A 16257-nucleotide genomic window follows, 5' to 3' on the forward strand; every position below is an offset into this window, starting at 1 on the left:
AATCAATAAGAGAAGAGAGAAGAACCACATGGTCTTCTCAACTGATGCAGAAAAAGCATTTGACAAAATCCAGCATCCATTCCTGATTAAAACACTTCAAAGTATAGAGATAGAGGGAACATTCCTGAACTTCATAAAATCTATTTATAAAAGACCCACAGAAAATATAATCCTCAATGGGAAAAAGCTCACAGCCTTCCCGTTGAGATCAGGAACACAACAAGGATGCCCCCTCTCACCACTCTTGTTCAACATAGTATTAGAAGTCCTAGCAACAGCAGTCAGACAACAAAGAGAAATAAAAGGTATCCAAGTTGGCAATGAAGAAGTCAAACTCTCTCTCTTTGCAGATGACATGATTCTTTATATGGAAAACCCAAAAGACTCCACCCCCAAACTACTAGAACTCATACAGCAATTCAGCAGCGTGGCAGGATACAAAGTCAATGAACAGAAATCAGAGGCTTGCTTATAGATTAACAATGGAAATACAGAAAGGGAAATTAGAGAATCGATTCCATTTACTATAGCACCAAGAACCACAAGATACCTGGGAATAAACCTAACCAAAGAGGTAAAGGATCTATACTCGGGGAATTACAGAACACTCAATGAAAGAAATTGAATAAGACACAAAAAGATGGAAGACCATTCCATGCTCTTGGATCGGAAGAATAAACATTGTTAAAATGTCTATACTGCCTAGAGCAATCTATACTTTTAATGCCATTCCGATCAAAATTCCACCAGCATTTTTCAAAGAGCTGGAGCAAATAATCCTAAAAATTTGTATGGAATCAGAAGAGACCCCAAATCGCTAAGGAAATGTTGAAAAACAAAAATAATACTAGTAGCATCATGTTACCTGATTTCAAGCTTTACTACAAAGCCATGATCACCAAGACAGCATGGGGTACTGGCATAAAAACAAACACATAGACCAGAGGAACAGATTAGAGAGTCCAGATATGGACCCTCAACTCTATGGTCAAATAATCTTCGACAAAGCAGGGAAAAATACACAGTGGAAAAAAGACAGTCTCTTCAATAAATGGTGCTGGGAAAACTGGCTACATGTAGAAGAATGAAACTTGACCATTCTCTTACACCATACCCAAAGATAAACTCAAAATGGATAAAAGACCTCAACGTGAGACAGGAGTCCATCAGAATCCTAGAGGAGAACATAGACAGTAACCTCTTCGATTCAGCCACAGCAACTTCTTTCAAGATATGTCTCTGAAGGCAAAGGAAACAAAAGTGAAAGTGAACTTTTGGGACTTCATCAAGATCAAAAACTTCTGCACAGCAAAGGAAACAGTCAACAAAACAAAGAGGCAATTCATGGAATGGGAGAAGATTTTGCAACTGACAGTATAGACAAAAGGTTAATATCCAGGATCTATAAAGAACCTCTCAAACTCAACACACACAGAACTGATAATCATATCAAAAAATGGGCAGAAGATATGAACAGACACTTCTCCAATGAAGACATACAAATGACTATCACGCACATAAAAAAATGTTCATCATCACTAGCCGTCAGGGAGATTCAAATTAAAACCACATTGAGATACCACCTTACACCAGTTAGAATGGCCCAAATTAGCAAGACAGGAAACAACATGTGTTGGAGAGGATGTGGAGAAAGGGGAACCCTCTTCCACTGTTGGTGGGAATGCAAGTTGGTGCAGCCACTTTGGAAAACAGTGTGGAGATTCCTCAAGAAATTAAAAATAGAGCTTCCCTATGACCCTGCAATTGCACTACTGGGTATTTACCTCAAAGATACAGATGTAGTGAAAAGAAGGGCCATCTGTACCCCAATGTTTATAGCAGCAATGGCCACGGTCACCAAACTGTGGAAAGAACCAAGATGTCCTTCAACGGATGAATGGATAAGGAAGATGTGGTCCATATACACTATGGAGTATTATGCCTCCATCAGAAAGGATGAATACCCAACTTTTGTAGCAACATGGACGGGACTGGAAGAGATTATGCTGAGTGAAATCAGTCAAGCAGAGAGAGTCAGTTATCATATGGTTTCACTTATTTGTGGAGCATAACAAATAACATGGAGGACATGGGCAGATGGAGAGAAGAAGGGAGTTGAGGGAAATTGGAAGGAGAGGTGAACCATGAGAGACTATGAACTCTGAAAAACAACCTGAGGGTTTTGAAGGGGCAGGGGGAGGGAGGTTGGGGGAACCAGGTGGTGGGTATTAGAGAGGGCAGGGATTGTATGGAGCACGGGGTGTGGTGCAAAAGCAACGAATACTGTTATGCTGAAAAGAAATTTAAAAAATAAATAAATAAAGTTATTTTAAAGTTAAAAAAAAGATGTGGTACATATATTTACAATGGAATATTATGCAGTCATCAAAAGAAATGAATCTTGCCTTTAGCAATGACATGGATGGAACTAGAGGGTATTATGCTGAGTGAAATAAGTCAATCAGAGAAAGACAGTTATCATATGATCTCCCTGATACAAAGAATTTGAAAGGCAATGTGGAGGATTTGGGGGGTAGGGAAGAAAAAATGAAACAGGATGGGATTGGGAGGGAGACAAACCATATGAAACTCTTAATCTCACAAAGCAAACTGAGGGTTGCTGGGGAATAAGGGGTAGAGGAGTTGGATGCTTAAACAACTGAGCCCCCCAGGGACTCCTAATGTATGGAAATCTTCAAGCACATACAATTGTATCAAGATAGAAAGCAGAAGGGACAGCAGTGGCAACTGTGCCCAGGGGAAAGCTGAAGGACAAGTAAGGGTTGTTTGTTCTATCAGAATCCCAATTCACAGCTTGAAGGGCACAGGGACAGAGAGAAGAAATGAGCTAAGGCAGGTAGCTCTTCCACCAAAGTAGTCTTGGGAGACTTGCCACAAATTGGCTAGGCCAATTCCAGTTGAACCAGTACTCTCCTGTAGGTAAAGGGCAGAGGGCTATAGATTTACTCCCAGTTAGAGACCCAAGAACTGAGATAACCCCTCACCTAGGAAATGGAGAGAAACAGCAAAGAAGTAAAAATGAAATAAAGAGGAGATATCTGAATATCCTGAATTACTCCGGCTGAAGTCCTCTTTAATTTGGCTGTTGAAAAACCTTGCCTCCTTACCTGTTTCCAGCCTCAACAATCCATATTCTTTTCTGCTTCTAAGATCTTATCGCTTATCCGAACCCTGAGTAAGCCCTCCCATTAAAGGAAAATGCTTTTTGCGTATATAGACCAAACCAACAAACTATTTTACTACCAAAAAAGAAGGATTTGAAAAAAATATGGAGATAAAAGAAAAATTTAAAGATAAATCAACAGAGAAACTAATCTTGGAAGTAGCAGACGATGCAAGGTAAAAAATATATATATATTATATATAAATATCTTCAGAAAAATTTGAGGATACAACATACAAAAAAAGTGGCATTGATGGAATATAGGCAAGTTGAGGGAAAAAAGACAACTTAGGAATTAAAAATATAATTGAAAAATTTTAAATGAATGTAATAGAACTGCTAAATTATAAAAGGACATGCTGATGACTAAATTAAAATAGTAGAGTAATAATACAGTGAAGGAACTCTCCCAGAATAGTGAACAACCACTAAAATGGAAAACATGGGGGAGAAAAAAGAGATTCAGGTCAACTTCTATGTAATGGGAATTTCATAAAGAAAATAAAGATAAGAGAAGGAAAGACTTAATCACACAAATTATCAAAGAAAAAGTGCCCAGATTTGGAAAGTTGTTTTTTCAGATGGACAGAAATTAAAAGACTCATACCAAAACATATTGTTGCAAAAACTGAAAACTCTAAGCAAAAAGTACCTACTATATTAGTAGCTCAGATGTTCACAACAAAATACCACATATCAAGTTGCTTAAACAAAAGGCATCTGTTTCTTCGTAGTTCAGGAGTTTAGAAATTCAAGATCAAGATGGCATCAGGGCTGATTTCTGGTGAAGTTTCTCTTCCTGGCTGTGGATACCCCCTTATCTCTGTGTCTTCACGTGGCCTTTCCTCGAGTGCACAAGAAGGAGAGATCTCTGGCGTCTCTCCCTCTTCCAACAAAGACTACAGTCGAATAGGATTAGGGCTCTAACATTCTGACCTAATTTTACCTTAGTTATCTCCCTAAAGTTCCTATCTCCTAATATAGCTCCAATAAGGATTAGAGGTTCAACATAAAAATGTTAGAGGGATACAAATCTGTTCACAACACCCATAAGAGAACCGGAACTGTCATTGGTCATAAGCAAGACTGCATGGAACAGTATTTCCCAAGTTCCAATAAAGCAAGTATTTCCGAAGTTCTAAAGGAAAAATAATTTTTAACACAGAATATAAATCAAATGTGAAAAAGAGTCATTGAAAATTTTTAGACAAAAAGTTTATCTCTTAAGCACTCTTTTTGGGAAAAAAAGTAATGAGGAAGTGGTGATGCAACATGGGGGCTTAAGTGGGTACGAGAAGAATAAATGAAAGAAGATGGGATTGGGAGGGAGACAAACCATAAGTGACTCTTAATCTCACAAAACAAACTGAGGGTTGCTGGGGGGAGGGGGTTTGGGAGAAGGGGGTGGGATTATGGACATTGGGGAGGGTATGTGCTTTGGTGAGTGCTGTGAAGTGTGTAAACCTGGTGATTCACAGACCTGTACCCCTGGGGATAAAAATATATGTTTATAAAAAATAAAAAATTATTAAAAAAAAAAAGAAAAAGAAAAACGGTAAAAAAAAAAGTACTTAAGGATGTACTTTACCAAAAGGAGAACTATACTAAAGAAAAAGCAGGATGTGTACTACAAGAAACAGTATAATTAACTAAGAATGTGAGGATAAGAAATTCCAGAAACCATTCTGAATCCAGCCTAGAAATTAGTTTAAATTGTAGCAGTAAGTCAGAAAACCCTCAGAAGAATGACTTAGAGAAAAAAAATGTAGATTTGAATAATAAATTACATGTTCAGTTAAGAATCTGGAACTATCTTTATGATAAGACAAAGGTATATGTTTTATTTAATATATAAAATAAATCCTGTCAGCTAATATAATATAAAATAAAAAATGCTGGGGAACATTACAGCTGGTAAGTAACTATTATTCAAAAGAATAAAACCAAATACAGATTTTGAATAAAAATTTGAATAAATAATGGGGCGTGAGACAAGATAATCCACAGAAAACTGCTTGTTGGAATATCATTTTGACTAGAAACGATGGTATAAGGTTATGTTTTCTTCTTTATGAACACAATCACATTATTGGTTCTTCAATGAAGAATTATTTATGTGGTAATAATATTGGAAGTCTGTTTATTGCTTCTCAACTTTTAGAATGAACCTATGAATAAGTGTTAACATTTCAGGTGCAGTGGCAGAATAAAATATAAATGTAAGTATTATAAATACCTATTAAACCATATCTTAACAAACATTATGTCAAACACTTCTGGAAGAAGACATCAGGAATTTACTGGAATAGATCAGTTTCAGCCCTCATAAACCAACTTCCTAAATACAAAAATTATGTGTCTCTCTGAGAAAATGGAAAATATTTCAGGAAATCTAATTGGGTGAAAAATTAATAAAATTAGCTCCAATTGCAAGCTACAGTCATACTAAAAATTCACTCAGTCTTTAATCTCCCACATAGAATTTTGCTATGCCATGTTTCCCAGCACAGAGAGAGGATTCCTCAATCATTCTTTTTTTTTAAAAAAAAAAGATTTTATTTATTTATTTATCAGAGAGAGGGAGAGAGAGAGCAAGAGAGCATGCGCGCACACAAGCAGGCAGAGTAGCAGGCAGAGGGAGAGAGAGAAGCCGGCTCTCTGCTGAGCAAGTCCCACCATGGGACTTGATTCCAGGACTCTGGGATCATGACCTGAGCGGAAGGCAGTGGCTCAACCAACTGAGCCACCAGGCATCCCTGTTTCCTCTATCGTTCTTATCATTAAATCTATCCCTGTAGCTTTAAGGTTGTGCCTCCCGATAATTTCCTGTATCTGATTCCTCCTGAGAGTCATTTGCTTTTCAAGATGTTACCTTGTTTCTCTTAGGTTAGGCCACACTTGGCTCTAGGCATTCTTTCTGGTTTATTAATGACTATAATCTCCTTTTTTTGAAATGACATCTTTGGGATCTATTTGATTTGGGTCTTTCTTCTTTTCTCTCCTTTTTTTGTAATCTAGTTACTCCCAAACCTCTACCTGGTCACTAAAATTTTAACCCTTTTAGAAAAGAAGGTACATCTTTTTTTTTTTTTTTTTTCATTTGCCCACTTCCTTCCTTGCTCTAATTTCAAATTTTATTATTTTTTCCCCCTCTAAAGCAACCGAGTTTGCCCTGGAAAATCTAAGCAAACTTGATTCCTTGAGACACTGTCCAAATTAGAGCCTGCTTATATTCCTACTTAATCTACCAGGGATTATAATAATTGCCTTGACTTAATTCTATCCCTGGGTTCAAAATAGATCTCTTTGGTCTCCCTTTTCTGATACTGTTAAATCCCTTTGTGTTTGAACCCAAATGCTACAGACTGAATTCTGTCTCTCCAAAATTTACATGTTGAAGCCCTAACCCTCAATGTGACTGTTTTGGAGTAAGGAAGTAATTAAGGTTAAATGAAGTCATAGAGTAAGGCCCTGATCTAATGGGATTAGTGTCCTTTTAAGAGACATAAAAAAAAAAGAAGAGACATCAGAGTCCTCTCTCTCTCTCTCTCTCTCTCTTTCTCTACTATTAGAGGACACAGAAATAAGGTGACCTGTCAATAATCCAGAAAGAGGGCTATCTCCAGAATTGAGTCTGCTGTACCTTGATCTTGGACTTCTAAACTCCTGAACTGTGAGAAAATTAATTTCTGCTGTTTAAGCCAGCCAGCCCATGCTATTTTGTTATGGTAGCCCAAACTGACTAAAACATTAAACTCTGGGTCCCTGATATACAAAACAAAGGTAGAACATACAAAATTAAAATCCAACCCACAGCCAGCATGAGCCACCACTGAAGAGATTAAGAACCTCAGAAAAAGACCTTAAGGGGTTAGCCCTTCCACAAGAAGCTTCCTTTCTTGACCCTGAATAAAGTTCCAAACAGGGGCGCCTGGGTGGCTCAGTGGATTAAGCCACTGCCTTCGGCTCAGGTCATGATCTCAGGGTCCTGGGATCGAGTCCCGCATCGGGCTCTCTGCTCAGCAGGGAGCCTGCTTCCCTCTCTCTCTCTCTCTGGCTGCCTCTCTGTCTACTTGTGATTTCTCTCTGTCAAATAAATAAATAAATAAATAAGTCTTTAAAAAAAAAAAAAAGTTCCAAACAGAATAAAGAAGAACAGAATTTGGGCTCTCAACCCAAGTGCCAACTACCTCTGCTTGGCCCTCCATATTTCAATCAGAAAATCATGCACTAGGGCTCTGAGGACCATGTGAATCTTAATCTGTCTTTATATTCTAAGTTTTTGGTCTGAAGTTCTAGATAAGAACCAAATAAAGATAGTAAAATTGATTCCATCCACCTGTGCCAAAAAGACATATAAAAACCCTGTGTAATGATAGAATTCCTGATGTTCAAACGCCTGTCTCAGCTGGCCTTGCCAGGGGAGCTGTAGCATGCTGTGCCCACTGTGTCATTTTTGCTACAGTAGAATGAATGGACTTACTGAGATCCACAGGGCCTTGGCTTATTGCAAACAGCTATTGCCCTACAGATTCCAGTCACCACCGTAGCTCTGAGAGGCTGGATAACTTTATGTGGCCTTTGTCCACCAAATCTTGCACCAAGTCCAACTAAGAACTACATAATGTGTTTTCAACGTACTAGATAATCAATTCCTCTCTATTCTGAAAATGACTTCTAAAGAAATAATTATAGATTTTTATAATAAAGAAAACTAGTTAACAACTCAAATGCCTGACAAAAATCTAAAGAGTATATATAATATTAATAATTATCACTGTATAGTGTATTTTTCTGTTTGTCCTAGATTTGCTAAACTTTATGTAGTAAAAACTTATTACTGAACCTGCGCTTTTTGAATAAAGAATATAAGATGCCTAGAAAAGGAATCATTAAAATTTTAGTGCATTTTTTTTTTTTTTTTGGTCACATGCCTCTTGGAGCCAAAACGGAGTTCAAACACTCTGCTTCCAATGGTTCTGACAAAAAGCTTGAAAATCTCTTTCCTTGGCCTTCGGGAAACAATGGACTCTCTGTGTCTGCCCAGATGTATGGTTACAATTACAATGTCATCTTCTTTTAAAAAGAATGGCTACTTAACCCAGATGAAAGGCCATTCACAAGTATGCCCTAAATAAGAGGACACAACTGTTTTGAAGCTGTTTTGGCAATCCATGCTAAATTGTATTCTATCATGTTTCAGGCTCAGAAGTATGTGAGAAAAAGATTATGTGGAACCAAAAAAGGAAATGAAGGTTTAACAAAATTTCTAATTTTTAAAATTTATTGAGTCACTTGTTAATTATTTATATAAGACTGGGGAAGGAAAGATGACGAAGGTCTACATATGTCCTCAAGTAAACTTCAACCTAATGAGAAGTACCAATAAACAATTGTACCTCAGGCGCTAGAATGTGTTATGAAAACAGATACCAAGTACCATGGGAAGAGAAGTGAGAAAGTGACAAATTGTACATGTAGGACGAACTGTGTATGGCTTTTCCTGTCTTTGTTTGTGTCATTGGATGATAATGCAGTGGGCAGAGAGCAGGCTCACTGCACTCCCTGCACTATTCTGGTCAGCATAGAGACTACACTAGGAATAGTGTTCCCCGTGCTTATGCAGCATGGCAGCCGAAGAATAGGAAAACATCATAGCCTTCAGAGGATTGCAAAGACCTACAGGTGGTGCCTTTGGATCCACCACTTCCCAGCCCTATCAGCTAGTAATGCTTTTGGTTGCAAAAACCTAAGCTTATGACTTATGAAACAAAAACACCATTATCTCAAATTACAAAAACTGAAGACAGACATGATTTCTTCTTGAGAAGCCTATTAGCAGTGCTCTGATTCTTCTTTGTGGATAGATGATCTGCTTTTTCTAGCTGAGAGCTGAAGAAGGTAAGGGAGAGACCACTCAGGTAATTTAGAGACGAGCGTGCCAGGTCAAGAGAACTGGCAAGTGCAGAGTGCTCGGGCTTCCGCTCTGCATACAAACTAACCCGGGCTGCTGGATTTCTTCCTTCCAAATGTGCTTTCTACCTTCTCAAACGTGCTTTCTCAGTTCACCTTCCCCGACCCCCATCCAGAAAACAGTGACCACTTCTCATGCAGCCCCGCCTGCTCTAGCCTCCCTTTACTTTTAATTCCATCCCCTTCACTACATGACAGGTATTTATTTTTGTATTTGTCTATTTCCTTCCACCAGAATGTAGCTCCTTTGAAGGGCAGGGACTCCGTCTGTTTACTGCTGTATTCCCTATGCCTAGCCTGTTCTTGCGCGTGCAAGATGTTCAATAAATATTTGCTCAATGAATGAATGAGTGGCGAGCTGGGAGCTAGTAGAAGTGCGGGGGCACCACATTGCCGTCATTGCGTACAAGGCATGCATTCTGGTGCAGTTCTGGGGGACTGCAGTGAGACCTTGCAAACTCCTGCAGTCTGATTCTCTCCCGTAATAAGGTAACTGGATCCAGGAAAAACTGCAGTCCTCAGCACGTACTTTTCTCGAGGCCTTTTCAAATTCCTCTGCTTCGGCTCACAGTACTTAACTGTGGGGAATTAATTTCCCAGGATGCAGTGCACCATTGTAAATCTCTCCTGTTGCATTTTGGGAGTTGTAGTCTGTGAATGGATATAAAACTATCAGGACCGTTACTTTAACAATTAGCAATTTCAAAGAAAAGGAATAGCCCCTCAGTTTCTTGGTTTGTAAAACAAACAAACAAATCAAAACTACTGCTTTCGCCTGGAACCATGAAGTTGAGAAGAATTTAGTTTCTTTCCCTCCTCTTCCAAAGGGGAAGAATTGCTTGATTTCCTGAGACAAAGCGTAAGTATTGATTACATTTCTCAATTCATGGAAATTTCACCTTGGTTCTAAAGAAAAAGTCTTAACACTTTCAGTGTTGGTATGTTTTCACTATTTCATCATTTATTTTTCAGTACTCACAGGTATGTTTTCTGAAAGATATGCTAAGCCGTGTTATAATTTGTTAACCAGAGGCTTTTTTTAGCCCTAATGTCAGAAATTACCAAGTAGAGGCTTGTAAACATCTGTTAATGATGCTAAAGAAAAAAAGAATCTGCATCTAATACTTAGATTGAATTAGGTTACATTTACATTTTCTTCCAAGTTTATATCCTATTGACCCTAAATACATCTGAAATTGATTCAAAGAAAACATGTTGTACAAATATAAAAACATTGTCTTACATTTCATTCTTCCTTAGAGTTCACAAATTACCTGCACAAACACTTGACAGAACTGCTAAATCGTTCACCTAAATATCAGAATTGTGATGTTTTTGGGAGAGAAGACAATGTGCCCAGCTTAAAAACCACATTACTCAGCCCCTCACAGAGTTAGACCTTTTACTTTACTCTTGGTTGGAGAAGCCATACTGGTCATGGCTGAGACTGCCCTTGTATAACAATATAGGACCTCTGAGCTCTCCCGGACAAGTGAAAACCATTGACTTCTCCTGTGATTCATAGACTAAGAAACTACAACCTTATGCCCTCTCTGGTACACAAGGTTACCCATGTGCTTCGGTGACATGACAGACTGGTGGTTGCTGGGTGACTTTAGACTCATCTCATGCAGGCTTTTCACGCTCCTGGGCTGACAATTAGAATGCTGAAATTTTTTTTAAAATTTTTTATTTATTTGACAGAGAGAAGGAGATCACAAGTAGGCAGAGAGGCAGGCAGAGAGAGAAGGGGGAGCAGGCTCCCCGCTGAGCAGAGAGCCCGATGCGGGGCTCGATCCCAGGACCCTGGGATCATGGCCTGAACTGAAGGCAGAAGCTTAACCCACTGAGCCACCCAGGTGCCCCAGAATGCTGAAATTTTAATACCACTCTGAGCTTTGCAGGTAACTTCTGCTCCCAGATCACTAAACCATGTTGAGTTTTTATTAACCTACAACCTCATGAATATTTGTCTAGGTGTGAAGGGTCAGAGCTCAGCCTTTTTATTAAGATTGACCAATAAATAAATTCACTTTGCTCTACTTCTAATTTTTTTCTCTTTCTCTAAATTTTTCTCAACTTCCCTCTCTGAGCTTGGTAGGGGTGCCAAAGGTGGTAGAAAAGACATGGAAAATGATAAGCTTTTCTTACTCATTCTAAATTTCTTTTTTTATATCAAGACCCGCCTTTTGGGGTCACTGCCATATATTTTATTTGTTCTCCAAATAAGTTAGGGTATAATATATTGGATATTTGGAATAAAAGAAAGAGTCATGGGATTATGTAAATTACTGGAAATGAAAAAAATGTATTATAGTATCAAAATCCCAAACTATTCCAAGTGTATTGGTCAGAGTTCTTAGGTGTAAACAACAGAAACCATTTCTAGCTGATTTAAGCAGAAAAGGAACTTATTTAAGAAGCTGAACACCAGGGTTGGGGGAAAGAATTTTGTAGCCAGAATCCCAGACAAAATTATTCCAACTGAAATAACTTTTGCTGTATAATGAATCATTCCAAAATTTAGTGGCAACCATTTGTTTAGCTTACAATTTTGTGGTTCAACAATTTGAATTGAGTTCTCTCATGGGTCTGTAATCAGATGCCAATGAACTGGGTAGCTGTTTCTGATGTTTGGGCTGGGTATTGGCTGACACAATAGATCTATGTGATTCGCATCAACCAGTAGGCTAGCCCAGGCACATCTACATAGCTGTTCAACAGGGTTCCAGGGAATGAGAAGTCTGCCATTCTTTCCACCTTACAAAAGACAGATACAATTTTCACCTACATTTACTCTTGTGGTGTATCAGATCCCACAAAGCAAACTACAATTTAATATGATGCTGACTTCAAGTAATTAGGATTATTTTATCCTCTTAGGGTAGAGATATGCTGTTCAAACTCATCACTGTTAATGTAATCACTTTTGGCTATAAAAGCAACAACCAATTTTTGTGTAATAATTCTAATATCCATCTCTCTGTTCATTTGTTCTATTTTTTAAAAATGTTTTTAAAGATTTTATTTTTTTATTTGAGAGAGAGACTGAGAGAGTGAGAAAGGGAATGAGAGGGGAGAAGGTGAGAGGGAGAAGTCTCCCCATGGAGCTAGGAGCCCCACGTGGGACTTGATCCCTGAACTCTGGGATCACAACCTGAGCCAAAGGCAGTTGCTTAACCAACTGAGCCACCCAGGTGGCACCTGTTCATTTGTTTTAAATTTTAAAGTACTCTAAGGGGTGGGCACCTGGGTGGCTCAGTTAGTTAGGGCTTTGGGATCAAGCTCCCCATGGGGGTCCCTGCTTAAGGCAGAGTCTGCTTGCAATGGCCACAGTCACCAAACTGTGGAAAGAAACAAGATGCCCTTCAATAGACGAATGGATAAGGAAGATGTGGTCCATATACACTATGGAGTATTATGCCTCCATCAGAAAGGATGAATACCCAACTTTTGTAGCAACATGGACGGGACTGGAAGAGATTATGCTGAGTGAAATAAGTCAAGCAGAGAGAGTCAATTATCATATGGTTTCACTTATTTGTGGAGCATAACAAATAACATGGAGGACATGGGGAGATGGAGAGGAGAAGGGAGTTGAGAGAAATTGGAAGGGCAGGTGAACCATGAGAGACTATGGACTCTGAAAAACAATCTGAGGGTTTTAAGGGCGGGGGGTGGGAGGTTGGGGGAACCAGGTGGTGGGTACTGGGGAGGGCAAGGAGTGCATGGAGCACTGGGTGTGGTGCAAAAAACAATGAATACTGTTATGCTGAAAAGAAATAAAACATTAAAAAAAAAAAAGGCAGAGTCTGCTTGTCCCTCTCCTGCTGCTCCTCCCCCGACTCACACATCTGCAAGCACATGCTCTCTCCTGCTCTCTCTCTCAAATAAACAAACAAATAAAATCTTTAAAAAAAATAAAGCACTCTGAGTGGCATTTGAAATAGGTATGGCACAAATATGTAAATTTTTACTTGAAGCTAATGGACAAACCCCAAAATAAATAACTTCTGATTTTATAGAGTCCCTTTTACTCTTATATAAATTCCACTTGATAGTCAAAGTGCTTCTAATTGAATGAATAAGGTATAGTTTGGTAGTTTGCTATGTCTTGGTAATATATTTTGATATACTCATAAGAAATTGAGAAAACAAAACATGACTATAATAATGAATCATTTCCAAGATAAGCAAAATTCTTTTTGTATAAATTTTAGAATCAAATTGTCAAGGCCTTTATTTTGGAATTTTTATCAGGACTGCCTTAAATTTATAGGTGGTTTCAGAGAGAATCAACACATTTATAATATTGTGTGTCCTGCTCCATAAATATGTATAGCTCTCTATTTATTTAGGTCTTTAATTTCTTTCATTAAAGTGTTTTAGCTTTTACTATAGAGATCTTGCATAACTTTAGATTAATTCCTATAACACTTTGATAATGTTTAATCCCGTTGTAAATTAATATAGCTATGTCAGTTTCTCTGGGCAAGTTTTTATATGGTGTATTATTTCTGTTCTTTCCATTTTCAAAATTTCAAAATCTTCTATAAATAGGTCACAATTAATTTTGAAATCTGATGTATGGTCCTCGTGTTTTAACTAAAATAACAGTCAACTTGAAGGCCTGCATTATATATAAGTAATGATGTAGTATACACATTATGAATTATATATATTGTATTTATATCTCCCATTTTCCTATGTTCTTTTTGTTGGTTCCACCTCATATGCTTTTCTTGACCTTTTCTTGACCATATGCTTTTCTTTCCTCTTTTCTCCCTCCTGAAGAAGAACCTTAGAACACTGAAGACCTATTTGACTTTTTCCTGACTTTCATGCTATTTTGCTTATATTTCTTTCTACATCCTTATGCTTTCATAAAGGTCTAATCAGCTGTTAAACTGATCTGTATAATGTTTCAATTACATAATTTTTAGGTAGATCCTCTTCAAGTCTGTTTACTTAAATCCCTTGAAAAAAATTAGGTTTGACTTTTATCTCTATAAACAGAATAAGTATTTTACCCTAGTGTGTGTCTGATAAATCCAGTATCTGGAGTTCTTTCTGGTCTGTCTATTGCTCCTGCTGATTCTGGCTCACACAAACTTATTTATGCTTTGTAATACTAAATTATTTGATGGTCAATTTTATTTGAAAAAATATCTTTTAGATAAAGTGTGGCACTTTGCGTGATATTATCTTCTTCAGAGAGGATTTTACCTCCCACTTTCAATTACCTGTGAACCCTTGCATTATAGGCTCGATGTTCAAGGAATCTCTGAGCTGCCTAGGGATTCCCCAGAGTAATCTGCAGATCCTGCTTCCAGAATTCAGCTCTCTGAGGTATTTGCTCATAACAGGGATGGGTTATTGCCAGCTTTGGCAGTTGCTGAGCTGAGGCTCAGTTCCCCGCCTTTGGAAATCTGCCCCAAAGCACAGCTTGCCTCTCAGCTGTTTATGGGGTGTTCCCACTCATTCTAGTCCTCTTCCCTGAAGTGTGAATTGCCTCCTCTCCCTGGGCAAACGCCTCTGGTGTCAATCACTCTAGCTCACCTCTCTGTGGTGTTTACCCTCACTAGTCCAAGATTGGTTATTTTTCACTAACTTGTTGAGTGTTCGACGCTATTAGGAAGATATTTTCTGTATTTTGTCTAGCTTTTTTACTTATTTCAGCAGGTGTTAGTCAGATTGCCTAAAAAATCACTACTGGAATCATCTTTTCAATTATATCACTAGTGAATGAAGGTAGGCATCAAATCATAATGGCATTTAAAGATTTTTTTAAAAATTTATTTGTCAGAGAGAGATAGAGAGAGCACAAGCAGGCAAAGTGGAAGGCAGAGGAAGAGGGAGAAACAGACTCCAAGCTGAGCAAGGAGCCCAATGTGGGACACGATCCCAGAACCCTGGGATCACCACCCGAGCTGAAGGCAGTGGCCCAATCAACTGAACCACCCAGGAATCCCCATAATAGCATTTAGATCCCACTGGACATACATTCTAAAATGATCTCACAGATTTATCTAATATTACCAATATTTACAACATGCCAAAATGATATCATTTTCACTAATTTAAAAATATCTTAAAATTTAAGATACTAACATAAAATGGACAAAGAAAAGGTTTTTTCATATTATTTCAAGAGACAGTTTAGAAAAATTTTGAAAGCTAGTGTCTGTTTTCTAAGTATTTGATTTCACGTAACTTCTGTTAGCACAGTGTAAACTTGTTTAGAACAAAAATGTGCTCATTTATCTCTAGACCTTTAGTATTTGGTACAGTACTTTGTATAGAATAGTCCCTCAATAAATATTTCTTGAATTATTACATTTTAATTTTTTCCCCAAATTTTTAAATTGTATTGTGTCCAGTGTCAATGAGGAACTGATCAGCAATGGAAAGCAACATTGTTTTCATTAAATCTATTCATTTTCTTTAATAATTAATACAACAGTTGGTTTTAGTAGTCAAGTGACATTAAGACCAAGGTTCCATCTGCTTCTTCTGAAATATTGGTTAATTTACTCTAATTTGCATTCCATCTTAAGTAACCTTGAAAGAACTCAGCACAGATTGAACAAACTAAAGATATTTGTATAATGTGGCTTTTGCCATTTTATGGCATTTTAAAGTTTAAAATTTCTTCTGAATAATATTTACAAAGACAAATAGATATCTGAATTTTAAATAGAACATTAAAATTTTCTCTAGTGTATTTTATGGAATATTAGGAAATATTTTTAATTTCCATCAAATATTTTGTGAAAAATAAACTATAGACTATTCTGTGTGTGTTATTCCCGTGTATCTGAAGTCATGTCACAAGTTCGCTGTTCTCCATTAATTTACATCCATAGATGTGACATTAAAGAGTCAAGACTAGATATTGCAGTGGGGTAGAAGGATGTTTACGAACTCTGCTGTGAGAGTGATTGTTGAGAAATGGTATCTGCAGAAAAAGTGAGGGTCTATCCTAGAGACAGCAAGATCAACCCCGTGGGTTCAGAGTAAACACAGAGACTAAAATCGGGAATTAGTGAGAATTAGGATAGATGGGGTGAAGGGGAATCTGAAAGCTGTTTATATCAGGC

The sequence above is a fragment of the Mustela putorius genome, unplaced genomic scaffold, assembly GCF_011764305.1.
Source record: "Mustela putorius furo isolate JIRA1106 unplaced genomic scaffold, ASM1176430v1.1 tig00003853_pilon_pilon_pilon, whole genome shotgun sequence".
NCBI lineage: Eukaryota > Metazoa > Chordata > Mammalia > Carnivora > Mustelidae > Mustela > Mustela putorius.